This window comes from Phaenicophaeus curvirostris, chromosome 8 (genome assembly GCF_032191515.1).
Source record: "Phaenicophaeus curvirostris isolate KB17595 chromosome 8, BPBGC_Pcur_1.0, whole genome shotgun sequence".
Classification (NCBI taxonomy): domain Eukaryota; kingdom Metazoa; phylum Chordata; class Aves; order Cuculiformes; family Cuculidae; genus Phaenicophaeus; species Phaenicophaeus curvirostris.
This window is the reverse complement of record NC_091399.1, coordinates 27205027-27218554: the sequence shown is the minus strand read 5'-3', so window position 1 is coordinate 27218554 and position 13528 is coordinate 27205027. Positions and strand designations below refer to the sequence as shown.

The following is a 13528-nucleotide window of genomic DNA, read 5'->3' as shown; positions in this document are numbered from 1 at the left end:
CTTCCAAACAAAAAAGTTTAACAGATCTTCTGTGCTTCAAAGTAGCTGGTTAAGCCGCAAAGCGCTACTCATTCTCCACAGTCGCTGGCCATTGCCATTCCTGTAACAGCGTGATACTCGTCTAACACATAGAGACACACATGCGTTAATTTAATCCACAGGTCCCTCTGCCCCTGGATAAAGGACTGACTTTAACCCTACATTGCTGCCACAATGACAAGAAAAGCTCTGGAGGAGAAATGGAAAGAACTTGTTTCTCCACCTGAAAGCACCCATAATTAGGAAGTGATGGATGTCGCTAGTAAAAGTGAGTGATGTTTTTCAGGAGCTCTCTCATCTGTAACTGCACTGTTTTCAGATAAAATAACCCTTTCTGTCAGGCAGTGTCAGGAATGTCTACAGCCAATCAGTCACTGTTATCCAGCAAAAAAATATGACGTTCTTGTCATAGCATCTGTAGTGTATGTTGTATCAGCCCTTCTTTTTTGAGTATCCCATCATTTAGGGTCTCCAACTCCAGCAACACCAATAATTCGCGCCCATGAGATAAACAGTCAAATTGAAACTTCCAGAAAACTCAACCCCATTGCGTGTCAAACAGAAGCGCGTTCGAACAAAACACCTTTTACAACAGCATAAAACAGCATTTGCCATCTGGAGTTAGTGACTATCAAGTAAAGCTCAGGAGAAAGCCCCACTCAACTCTCCCGCACGCTGGCCGGCAAAGCAGAACCACAAGAAACAGCCTGGAAGAAAGTCAACAAGATAAGCAGGATCATTTCAGACTTGGACACCATAAAATTTCGCACTGTAGCAACTTCATTTATGAGACTTGAACAAACACTAAACGAGGAGAATAAATATCTAATGCAATTAGATGAGATTATACATATGGCCTGAAGTCTCTGTACCACTGTGCAAGCGCCAGCCAACACTGGTCCCAGCAGGGAGGATGGAGCAGCTCTGGAACTGTGTGACCCTACAGGCTGTCAGAGCTATCACGGGAAATAACCTCTCGACCATTGAACCTCAGAACAAGGTGGCCTTGTCAGCTTAATGGCACTGGTTCAAAACCAAACCCATCAGAATGATTAAGGAAACGGGGACAGATGAGACTAGTAGTCTCTGGGTATGCTTTATGCAGTCACCTGTCAAGCAGACTGGCTGTGATTTTAAGTGATTAAATCAGACCTCAACGTGAACCTCGGTGTCAATTTCTCAATATTCTAACCCAGAAAAACTATTGCATTGAATTGTTACTAAGGTTCATGCCGCAGACCACCACTCCCAACAGCAATGCACCACCCTCCTAGGAGTCGCCTTACAAAACTTGATGGAGCTTAAGAGAGAATTAACATTTCATTACCTAAGAGACCTTCTTGATCTTTAAACACAGCCAATGTATATTAATATTTAACCACTGCATGTTAGAGATTGCGTATCACTATTACAAGCTCATAGCTATTGCTTTTGCTAAACACTAAGAAGAAAGAGATGCTGAAGTCACTGATCGCATTCTTTCTATTTATTGTGATGGGAAATAATCAGCTTCTCTGATTACGTATATGTTTATTATATTACAAGGCAACAATCTCCTTCAAGCACCCAATTCAACCCATGTGCTTGATGCAAAGGTCTCTTAAAGGCTATGAATTTGAACACCTGTATCCTAGAAAACAGCCTGCTGCTTCTAACAAAAGGAAATGCTGAAGCACTGAAGAAATTTAAACATTTGATTATGGTGTTTCCTCTTGAAACCTGATTGAGAAAACAAATGTTCTTGTATTATTAAGAGACACTACTGAACGGGAAGCAATCTCAGTAATACCTGGCACTTCTGAACCACTGATTAACATCACCCGGAGGAGCACTGCCCCTGACCTGAGAGTCCTATAGTTAAAAAATTCCATCCTCTAAAGAAAAGGAGGATGGAAGTAGTTTATTGAACCTCAGAATAAAGCAAGTGGAAAGGCATCTCTAAAGGTCCATAGTCCAAACCCCTACTCAAAGCAGGGCTAACTCTGATGTCAGACTGTGTTGTCCAGCACCTTGTCCAGTTGATTTTCAAGTGCCTCCAAAAAAGGACAGCGCCGCAAGTTGTTCGGACCCTTGTTCCAGTGCTCTTCCACTCTGAAGTTGAACTTTTGGAACTCCCCTTGCTGCATACCACAAACTTTGCCTCTTTTTACTTCCCTGTGCTCCGTCTGGAAGGGCCAGACACCACCATCACCCCAGCCACCCACTTGGGGTGGGTGACTGCAGTCAGGTGCTCCCTTCCTCCCCTGAGCTTGGGAAGAACTGCTCCCTTGGCTCTTGCTTGTCCATCTCCTGCTTCAGTCCCCAGCTGGCTACACAGTCCTCTGTTTGATTCCCTTGAGGTTTTGGCACCTTTCTTGACTTGTTGATGCCTTTCTCATGGTTGTTATGGCCAGTCAGATCCCAGTTACAACTTTGATGTAAACTGGGAGGACCTCTTGTCCATTGCTTGGTCAAGACAGCAAATCAAGACTCAGTCTCCTCATCCACAGGCTGACAGGATCCAGGTCCAACAACCTCCACATCTCATCTGTCCTCCAGACTCCAACCACGTCTGGGGATGCCCTCGGCCAACCCATGCTCCCTCGTGTACCATCCTTGCAGCTGGACACAGCTCCACTCAGCAGGACTGACCACGGCAGAACCATCATCACCTTTAATTACAGGGCTCTTAATACACTCCAGATGGAAGCTGTCCTCTCCGCAGCCATTAGCTTGCGCTTAGGTGGCGATCCAGCACATGTCCCAAAGTACTCGTTCACAGCTGTGCAGCTTAGCCACATCCTCACCATTTTGTATTTCCTTGTTTCAGCTCATTAAGTTACACGCTGCAGATTTCCAAATGCTTTTTTCAATCTACCACAGCCATTTAATTCTGAACTCTGCTTCACAATGCTTGAGCCCCTCTCAGTTTGGGCTTACTTGCAGATTTAGTAAGTATTCCCTTGTCCACATCAGTAAAGAGAACAGCAAATAAAGCTCAGCCCAAGACAAACAGGGGTGTATTCACACAATTCCTCATGCCACCCCCCTTTTTCCCCTGATTTTCACAGCAAGTTATAGGTAACTACTCTTCAAACATGGTCTTTAAACAGTTATTTGTTTACTGTATAATTAAATACATAATTTCCCTATTCCACAGAAATGCCACAAGAGGTTATGTCAAAAGTTACTGTAGTCAAAGTAACATCACAGGTATGGCTCCCCTCAGCCTTTATCATCGTCTCATCCTCCAGATTCCTAGAAACTGATTAAAAATTTTGTTCCAATTCTCTAAGCATCACAGTTAGATTAACTAGTCTGCAATTCCCTGGATCTCTCTTTTTCAAAGGCAGGCATTGCATTTGCCCTTTTCAGTCCTCCAGGACCTCTCTTGCTCTTCTCAATTTCTAAGAGATGATTGTAAATGGTTCAAAGGTTGCTTGGCTAGTTGCTGATGTACCCTAGGGCAAATTTCATCAGGCTCTGACTATTTGAATACACCTATCTTATCTACTTTTTCTGATCTATCCTTTTCCTACTCTGTGCTTTACTCCTAACACCTTGTTTAAATTAATTTTAATTAATGTGAAGACACACTCAAGCAATACAATAACTACACGAAACGCATTTAGTATTTTATCTTTCAGCTATAATGATAGCCAAAAAAAACCCAGACTATTAATCTACCATGACTCTGGCTTTTTGGAGATGCAGAACATTTTAGAAGAGAAACAAAAATCAAACCAACCAAACCATATTTAAGACTATATTTAGAATCATAGCATAGTTTGGGGTGGAAGGGACCTTAAAGATCATCTAGTTCCAACCCATATGGCTTAGACCAATCCTCAGCTGAGACGTCTGAAGGGAAAACATTAAAAAATATTAATAAATTCCTTGTCTCCTAAGAAATATTTAAAGAGAAACTTAGCTGCACTTTAGAAGGAACTATTTTTGTGACTAAACCAGTCACTAAAAAAACAGTTTTGGGTTGGTACATTAAAGCCAACGCTTCCTCAGCAGATAAAATATTAGATAATCAAAAATATTATTTCCTATACTGTTGCCTCAGTTATCCAGCACCGATCACTGCCAGGGGTAGGATACTGAATTAGACTGACCGCTGATCCACACCAGCACAGCCAGCCCCACTCTGCTGTGAACACAAACAGGTATCTTGAAGCACATTATGATTTTAATGCACCCACCTGTTCTAGCTATAATTTACCTTTCATCAACTGGAAATTACCGTCCTCATAGCTGAGACATGGCAACTTATTACAGGAGCATAGCTAGTCTGCTTATATGCAAAGCAAAACAGACAGCCTTAGATCATCCTCTGTGATTTCTGTTTTGTTTTTCAGCAAAATGAACTAGACAAGGTTGTGTGCTGTTACCACATCCCCACTGAAGCACAGTAACTTCTTAAACTGCTCCATTTCCATCCTCAAAGACACATCAGTCTCTGCTCTGTGATCCCCTAGGCAGAAGATGCAACGTTAATGGAGATTCTGGCTGTCATTCTCAAAAGCAGTTAGTGATTTGAATGCCTCAATTTCTAGTGTATCCAACCTGAAACACTTTAAAAGGTCCAATTTTCAGGAAATGATGAACACTCAAAAACTGCTGGGTGGTGGTTCCCCCCCTCCTTCTCAGTGTTTAAATCCAGAATCCATTTCACCTGATGTCTTTAGCTAGAAAATCCTTTTGCAAGACTAATACCCTAGCACTAGTCAAAAAGAAAGGGGGAAAAAAATGTTTTCTTTTGCTAGCTGTGATGAAAATACAACAAATCCATACACTCTTCCACTTACACAAAGTACAGCCGTCTGCTCTTGAATATGGATCTGGGAGTATTTTCTTCCAGAATGATACAGTGAAAACATTCTCTCACAAAATACTATAATCAGCTTTCAGTGAAACCTGCTTTACTGGACACAATAACAAAGCTTGATTTCCAACACTGCCAGGTCAAAAAAACCAAACAGCCAGTATTTCCAGCCCATGTATTCTTGTATTTGTTGTTAAAAGAAACGCAACCATCAGTAATCCCTGCCTTGTTGCCTGAAAAACAGGTCATAACTGGCAGAATCCTCGGAAATTATCCTTGAGCTAATGAACAGAAAGAAGGTATGAACAGAGAGAAAAGCCGGACCAGTGAAACACCAATAGTCTCTGCTGCTGCTCCTTATTCTATTAGTGGAAAAATTCAGACTCTATTTTTGTCAGAGGACTTTGGCATCACGCGATTGCTCAGTCACAGCATGGCAAACCTTGTTATTTCAGGCTCTTTATTTTGCCTGAGAGTACGATAGGATGTGTATCCGTTTAGCGTGGCGTTTTGCTGGTGCTGGTGTCCAGCACAGCCCCGGTGCTCCCACAAAAAGCAGCCTCAGGAGCCGACACAGCCGGTACGGGCGCTGGGAACCCGGGCACAGTCACAGCTGTGTGGGTTTTAATCCACCATCCTCCTGGGCTCCCCTTCAAACCAGCAGCCTAACCAACACTGCCTGGTTTCAGCCAAGCCTATGCTGATAGCACGTACAACGAAACCGAGTTAATTAGAGTTAAATGTATCCTCGAAGGCGGTCTCGGTACCAAAACTCCTTATGCACATTAACTTCTGGAGCATGTGCTTTTAATGAGCTCAGCACTTGTCTTGGGTTTAGAAAACACACACACATGGCATGGCAGCTATTCAAGCCCATTGCGCCAGAGCGCGAGCAAGTGCTGACTCCGTGGGATGACAGAATTACCTTGCCAGTTATGGAGATTCTACCCTTATTGCATAACCCTCGGAGAGCTAAATTAATTAAATAGGTAAAGTGACAAAACAAAAGCTACCTACCAATATGCTGATTATGTAACAGAAAAGGAAATGAAAAAAGGACCAGAGGGCTAAAGCTCATGTTCAATTTTGCAAATATGGTTAAACCTTGTAACTTCTCCAGCTTCTGCTGATGTTGGTTTTTTTTCTTTTGAAAATATATATCTCAGTAGACAGCTAAAGCATACACCTTCAAAGCAGAAATTAATTTTACTAGTCCGAATTTGGAGATTTAAACCCCACCCTTCCCTCTCCACACACATTCTCTAGCTCACATCATGTGAAAGCTGGTAAATGGCCAGCAGTGGTGCCCTTTGGGCATCTATATATTAAAGTACTCCACTCATTTGTAAGATAAAACGACCTGTAAAGACTCTTAAGTCCAAACAAACATATATATAGCCGTTCATAAAGAACGCTGAGCTACACCAATTAATTCAGCCAATGCCCTCTTGAGCCTGTCATTTACATACAGTCAGAAAATACCATTCACCATATTACAGTGAAAAGTAACAGGTAACTCATCATTTTGCATTAACTATTAATATGTCCCAACCAATGTGGCATTTACACACATTCAAATCACTTTGAATTACAAACTTTGTGACAACCTTCTGCAGAAATGCATAAACCACTGCAGAAAACCCCTCTTCAATTAGAACATGGTATCATACCTCCTCCAAAATGCAAATAAATTAAAAAATAAAAATATTTAAGGAATTAGAGGAGGACAGTATGACCTGATGACAACTGTTTTATGCTGTAAAGTCAGCGCAAAGAGAACTAATCCTGCAGAACTGTGAGTCCACTGCCCAGCTTCCAGTGGTAACACTTCACGTATACCCACCATAATCACACATGATTTCCCTACCAACTGCCAGTTCAAATGGAAAACACAGAGTTCAGATTTCTGAATCTTTTCAAGCAGTCTTCTCTTTAATAAATGTATTAACTTCGGGACTGTAACATTCAAATGGAAACTTTACGTATTTTTGTATATCAAAAGAGCAACCATACAAGTTTAGTCTAAATGCATGTCAAGAGACTGCTTCAGGATGCACTGAAGTCTCCAAACTCCTGAAAACTTAATCTGTATTCTGCTAATCTAGGTTACAACTTATCTTCAGGGGTTCTCCCGTAACATCATTCCTTGATGCTTTAGATTCAGGCTGACATGATTGAAAAGGCTTCCTTTTCTTCTTTCTCCTATTCACCTGAACAGCAAATGTACACTTTTCCCAGGTTGCCTGACTCTCCTCAAATCAGATGGACTTTATTAAGGAAATTACTTTAAAAGAAAACCCTACAGATAAACTATGACCTAGATCAGGGAGATTCTGCCCAATTTATGTTCAAAAAAATTGATTTATTTTAATAGATTTTATTGCATGCCACTCAAACTGTGCTTTCAGCCACATTTTGTCTGGACCATGTCTGTCGTCTTACATTTCCTAAAACCTGAGTTCACATTAAGAATGATGGAAGAACTTTCCAGGGTCAGCTGAAAGCATACATAACTGCACACACCAGAAAAGAAGCGCTATAAAACTGAGAAGCTCTCAAGAACCACTCTTTTGCCGAAGAGCAGCACGACCAAGCTGCTGGCTGAGTGCCCACGTAGCACTGTCACTGCTCTCGGTTCAGTTTTGTCACCACACAGCATCCTCCCAGGTGGCCGCCTCCAACCCAGGACTGCTCTAAGATGCATCTGAACGCAATATAAAACTACATGCAGATGATTAGTTAAGAAACATCATTCTAAAGACGACAGTCTCCCATAATTCAGATGACGTGGGGATTTGCATCTCATCGAGTTAACCCATCACTGGGATGAGCTCAGCTCTGCTGCCCGCGCCACCCTGGTTTCGTGCCGACAACTCCGTGGACCAGGAGAGGCTGCAACGGGTGATGTAGCTGGTGAGGAGCGTGGGATCTCACCTGGCTGCACTTCTGAGTACTCAGTAACCTCTCATCTTCCCTCTCCTGAGCTGCGGGGAGGGAGAGGGACCCACAGTCTTCGAACTCTGCTCTTCAGTGGGCACAGTGGCCCAGAACTGCTCTGCCCACACTCCCATGTGCATCCAAACACAATCCTGCCAACCCCAGGCTCACCTCTGAGGAACACCAAGCACGCAACATGCCACACCAAGAGGTTCTTCCCTACCCTGCTGTTCCTGGCAAACATGAGGTTTCTGAAACCAGCCCTCCCTTACTCACAGTCTTGGACATAAACTCTCAGGAGGCACATCCCAAACCTGAGCACCACCTTCTACTGCACCTGCCACTGTCCGACCCAGTGCCACGCCTGGCAGGATCTATTCCAAAAGGCTTTGAGCCCAAAAGCTCACTAGCAGCTTTTTCTCCGCTCTCCAGGACCACACCAGCAGTCGTTACAAACACACATATGCAAAGACATACCTACCACAAGTGCTTCGATCCCCATTCAAGCGACAAGACCAGTTCCTGGTTTTAGGGAAATCTTGTTTCTTTCAAGCAACAGCATCTTAGCTAATGAGTTTTCGCTTCCCTTCTACAGTCCACAAATACTGAGCTGAGTAATGCATGGACTAATTGACTGCTAAGGTCACTGGCCAGCTCTTTAATTTTATTTAGTACACTTTGCGACAGTTCATGAGTCATTAGGACTTCATTCTTGGGGACACAAAGACACATAATATACATTAATAAAGAGCATAAACATAACCCAACCTGTGTTATTTTACAGACTGCAAAATTAGAAAGATGGCATTAAATATTTCTTCGTGATGTTATCATTTTAATAATGTTGCTTATTTTAATAGACAATAAAAATATTTAATTGTCAGAGGCTGCTGGTGCCTTCATAATTTGTAATGTTGCTCTAGCTCTAAGAAAATTCTGTAAGTGGTAAAAGTCACACTTTAAATACCAACTTGAAGTAAAAAAAGGGCTCAAGGAAGAACTATCTCAAAAATTCCTTGCCTGAAGTGGAAAAAAAAAAGATACATTTTTCAAGGTTTTATTCATTATATTTGATTTCATGATGTAAATTGTAATTCAGTGCATGCACACATGTCAGGAACTTTGCAATACTTTTGCAAGGGATCAGCATTGCTAATCAGGCACTGAAATCCAATTTCTGGGAGAATCTGAGATCTCAAAGTTGAACATTTTAGCTGGCTTGGAAAGACCTTTGAAAAATAAAGTTAAACAGTAATTACACATAAATGTGCTTGAGAAACTTTACACCTGTCTTGACATGAATCAGGTCTTTGCATGGATGATGAAATTCTTGGCATTGCTTTAGGTGATTGGGGTGGCATTAGCTTAGGCAAGGTAAGAATTCAGCAGCCACAAGCCTAGACAGGTAGGATAAAGGAGTTACTGACTCAAATAAGCATGACAGCTTATCTGTTGAAAGTCTAAACATGTTAATCATTTAGCAAACAGATCTGCTGATATTTTTAGAAAGACATTTAACTCATAAGTAACTGTTAAAAAAAGGACACCAGTAACCCTAATCATATTTTCCACAGGTCCTCCCAGCCCCTTGCAGCTTGTTTCTACTAAAACTCAAGATCAGAAAACAAAAATAAAAGAAAAGAAAAAAAAAGAGCCAAAGCCAGGTAGCTGGGTTTGGGATTAGGGCAATAAAAGAAGTCGCTGGCAATCAATGTTTGACTGCTGGCTATGCTAGAGACTCCTCCTACAACCTTTATCTCCCTGTCCCTCAGTTCCCAGTCCGTAAAATGAAGGTGATAACATTTCCCTACCTCACAGGAACGTTCTCAGAATAAATCCATAAATGTCTGGGAGACACTGAGACACCACTGTGACAAAGGCCATAAAAATACCTGAGGAAAAAAAGCAAATACAAAATTAAGTGTCGTAAGTGACCACAAGAGCAGAGACATTCACATGTTAAATGTAAAGCACAGGTTAAAACTTCACTTAATGACAAAATTCTCCATCCTGAGGAGGACGCAGTCAGGTTCAGTATGTATTACCATCTGGATATTTTTTAAACCATGACAAGAAGACCCGGTTTCTCCTTTCCTACCTGGACAACACTATAGTGATAATCCACCACCACACCCAAATGCAGATGGGAAAGGGATTTTCTTTACAGCTCGAGCCCTCCATGACAAGAACCATCTTGAAGAACCCAAATCACAGCAACGGAATCCAATGTACTAACGACCCCCTTCGCCACTTTTCTGTATCTGGTATCTACTGCAGAACTGAACTCTTGCAGTGGTTAAAAACCTACTAATTTTCACCCCAAGACTTACCCCTGAACAGCTTTCATCCATTTGTTTTCATGCTAACATTGATCCAGCAGTTTAAACAGCTTTTCCCTATCCCTGACGTTTATTTTCCTGATGATAAAAATGAATTGACACAACCTCCCCGTCATAAGTCCTTTTACCACCAAACCAAGCAAGTTCTTGGAGCATGTTCTCAGATGACTCCCCATCCTTGAGATGACCTACCTCCTCTGTTATCCTACCTCCCCATCTTCTGCCCAGTGGCAGTCTTGTGGCTCGCTGTCACCTTGTGACCACGCAAAGTAAAGACGTGTTTCTCCACCATTTCCAGCTGGTAACCCCCCTCCACCCTACCCAGCTCAGAGCAAAAGGTTCTTTCTCCTAATGCCTCCTCGGGTCATGACCCTGCACGCTATCAGCACGGAGATATATCCCACTTCCATTTTGCTCCAGGTCTCAAGCTCCTTCTGAAAGAGATCCTGACCCTTCACAGCCCTGTGTCTCCCATCTGTCCTACCTGCAGCGCTTTGAGCCCTCAAGGCACTGTTCCACAGCACCTGGGATATTACAGAGAACAGGGTCCGTCTCCTCAAAAACACACCTTCTATCTTGAGTGTCAGCTGAGCTCGGCAACTGAACGGCTTGAGCTCGATTACACCGTTAAGCATTCCTTAGCGTGAGCCAAATGACTACAGCCCTCAGAAGGATAAGCGATTCAAAATTATGCAAATGCGTAGAATGTGTTATTTATAAAGTCTTTATCATTTACAAAGTACTCATTTTGTAAACAGTTTCAGTTCTCTGAAAGAGACCGTGACAGGGTCTCTGACGGTCGCTGCGTCACGCACCGACTGCGTCCTTGGTGGGAGAGGGGAGGAACACCAAGGGTTCACTCCAGCTCCAAGGTGGGACACGAGGCTGAGAGCCTGCCCGCCCGCTGCTCCATGCACTTACGGAGACCTCCACCTACCCTCTCACGCGGGCACCCCTTGGAGATTCTCTCATATCCTCACAACCTGAGCTGAGCCAGACAACAAAAATCCCTTCACTTCTTTTGTTTCTAGGGAGAGAGTGCGGTTCACCTCCTCCTGGCCCAGCTCGTGAGCCGGTCGGACAAGCACGGGAGCTGCTAGGAGGGGAATGGCAAGCTCACCCCTTCTGCTGCCAGATCAGACTGGCACATATCAGAAACCTCGGCCCAGGGAACTAGAATACACTCACCCTTCCAGGGACTCGGATCCATTTAAAACTGTGCTCTAATAACCTTGACAAACAAATATATTATGCAATTTTATGTTATGCAGCGTTGACTTCAGTGACCCTGTAGCAGTGCTTACTCTACTACATTTACTCCTGGCACACGCTGGCAGCATTCGCTGGAGTCATCCAGAGTGTGTTCCTGTTTTAAACCTGGAGGTCTTACCCTGCCAACATCTACGCACAATGCTTCTCAATACCCTTTTCATAACTTTGACTATGTCGTACTTCTCTCTTCTTCCCCTGCAAGCTCCCTTCTCGCCAACATTGTCATTTCCACCCCCATCCCCTCTTCTCATAAAGGGTCCAACTTTCCACCCCAGCATCCCTTCCCCTCAGTGCCAGGTCACCAACTCTCACCTTCAGCTGCCCCACACTGTCAGTCTCCATCCCTCTGGATGGAATCTTAGAGAAGCATCCAGGCACCTGCCACCAGGCTCCCTGGGATTTGAGGAATTCCCTCTTCTAGGCATGCATACATCCACCTTGATGCCCATGACCAAGACACACACACTAAATGGCACTGGAAGAGGCTGCCCTGGGAGGTGCTTGATTCACCTTCCCTGGAGGTGTTTAAGGGACGGGTAGACGAGGTGCTGAGGGGCATGGTTTAGTGTTTGATAGGAACGGTTGGACTCAATGATCCGGTGGGTCTCTTCCAACCTGGTCATTCTATGATTCTAAATGAACGGAAGACATATCATACCAATCTATTTTATCCTTTCCCCCACAACTAACACGATGACCATTTCGGTACTGCCTCTTTCCACTCTTCTTCATCAGCTGGTCTTTGTTGCAAGAATGGTAACCACATCTGAGTGGAATCTATCCAGCAGTAAGTGGTTTGTTAAATCCTAGGCCACACTGCATGCAGGGAAGGATACTTAAGCTACTTAAACGGCAACCCTCTATTAAATGCATAAAAACGCTTGAAATTTCTGTAAGCCGACAATTCAAATTAATATCCTCCCTTAAATGTATCAGTCTCTGCTGCTAATTGTTGTATTGATTTTTATGCATTTCCTTTTAATTTATTCTTTGGAAATCCTATGTAATTTCCTATAGTTCTAACATACATAGTTGCAGTCCATGGTACATGTGCACGTATTTAACTAGAAACTCTTTTCTCCTGTAAGCAGGGTCTACATCTACGTGGCAGTTCATGTCAACTATTCCCAGCTACATCACAGCAGCACAACTGCTATAAAAGGAAAGGGAAACACACCGCTACACTGGAAATTGAGAGTAAAGAGTTTTAAGGTGACGGAAGAAAATACTCTCCGTCACACCAAGCACTGTTTAGTAAGCAATTTAAGACCCCTGGAAGCCTCTTCCACAACAGGTCCTGTACAAACTGAAGTGATGGCTTACATTCTGAATTTCTTTGCATCTGTTTGTCTGACATGCGTATTTAAATTTGTACGCCGATTCAGGTTTGGATGTCATAGCCAACTATATAAAACAGATGTTCTCCTTACACAGAGAGAGGGCATATAAGCATTAGGCATTTGCTGTTTAGGATTAAACATTAACAGGAAAATTTAATCAGCAGTGATGAAAGTGGTACTGGCAGTTCACTGGAGATAACTTCCTCTGAAGCACGCTGCAGTCTCCATCATGCTAATTTAGGTTGTTAAAAGCCTAAGGTGACTGAAGAGAGACCATACCAATCAAATTTTTGCAGACTAAACTACACCTTCCTCCTTTAAAACAAACAATTCCCAAAACACACTCAGCTCCCCCCTCCCCAGAGTTAAACTCCAGCCTAGTAAGAGCAATGAAGAGGCTACCAAGAGCTTCCCAGCCAAAGGTGACTCTGTACATCCCCCTGGAATGAGGGCTCAGCACCTACAGCTGCATTCACCCTTCTGCCACCACAAGCACAACCACTACCACCACAGCTTTTGCCAGCTGCCACATATCGAGCCCAAAAGAGTGTTTTCTGCTTTTCCTGTCAACGCTGACAGCATTCACCAAGCAGACAATACCAGTAGCCCCGAGAATTTCACGCAGCACTGTCAATAGCAAGGAGTTTCTTGCTTCTTGGTAAGCTCCCATGCTGGCTGACACAGCAAGAGGCACTGCAAGAGGCCAAGAAAAGCAGCAACTTATGACAAGAAAACGGCAAGTTGTGAAAAACCTGTATTGCAAGGTTAGCTGCCTAGACACAGCTTTAACA

General features: G+C 43.2%; 1 protein-coding gene across 16 annotated transcripts in view; it reads right to left on the bottom strand.

The window, feature by feature from the left end:
• PTPRF (protein tyrosine phosphatase receptor type F) overlaps positions 1-13528 on the bottom strand; it is a 394608-nt gene that overhangs the window by 290625 nt on the left and 90455 nt on the right. For 15 of the 16 annotated variants that reach the window (XM_069862928.1, XM_069862935.1, XM_069862941.1 and 12 more), the window contains exon 2: positions 9598-9678. The exons of the other annotated variant lie outside the window; for it this stretch is intronic. The gene's annotated coding sequence lies outside the window, so the exon portion shown is untranslated. The remainder of the gene's footprint in view (positions 1-9597; positions 9679-13528) is intronic. 16 annotated transcript variants of the gene reach the window in all.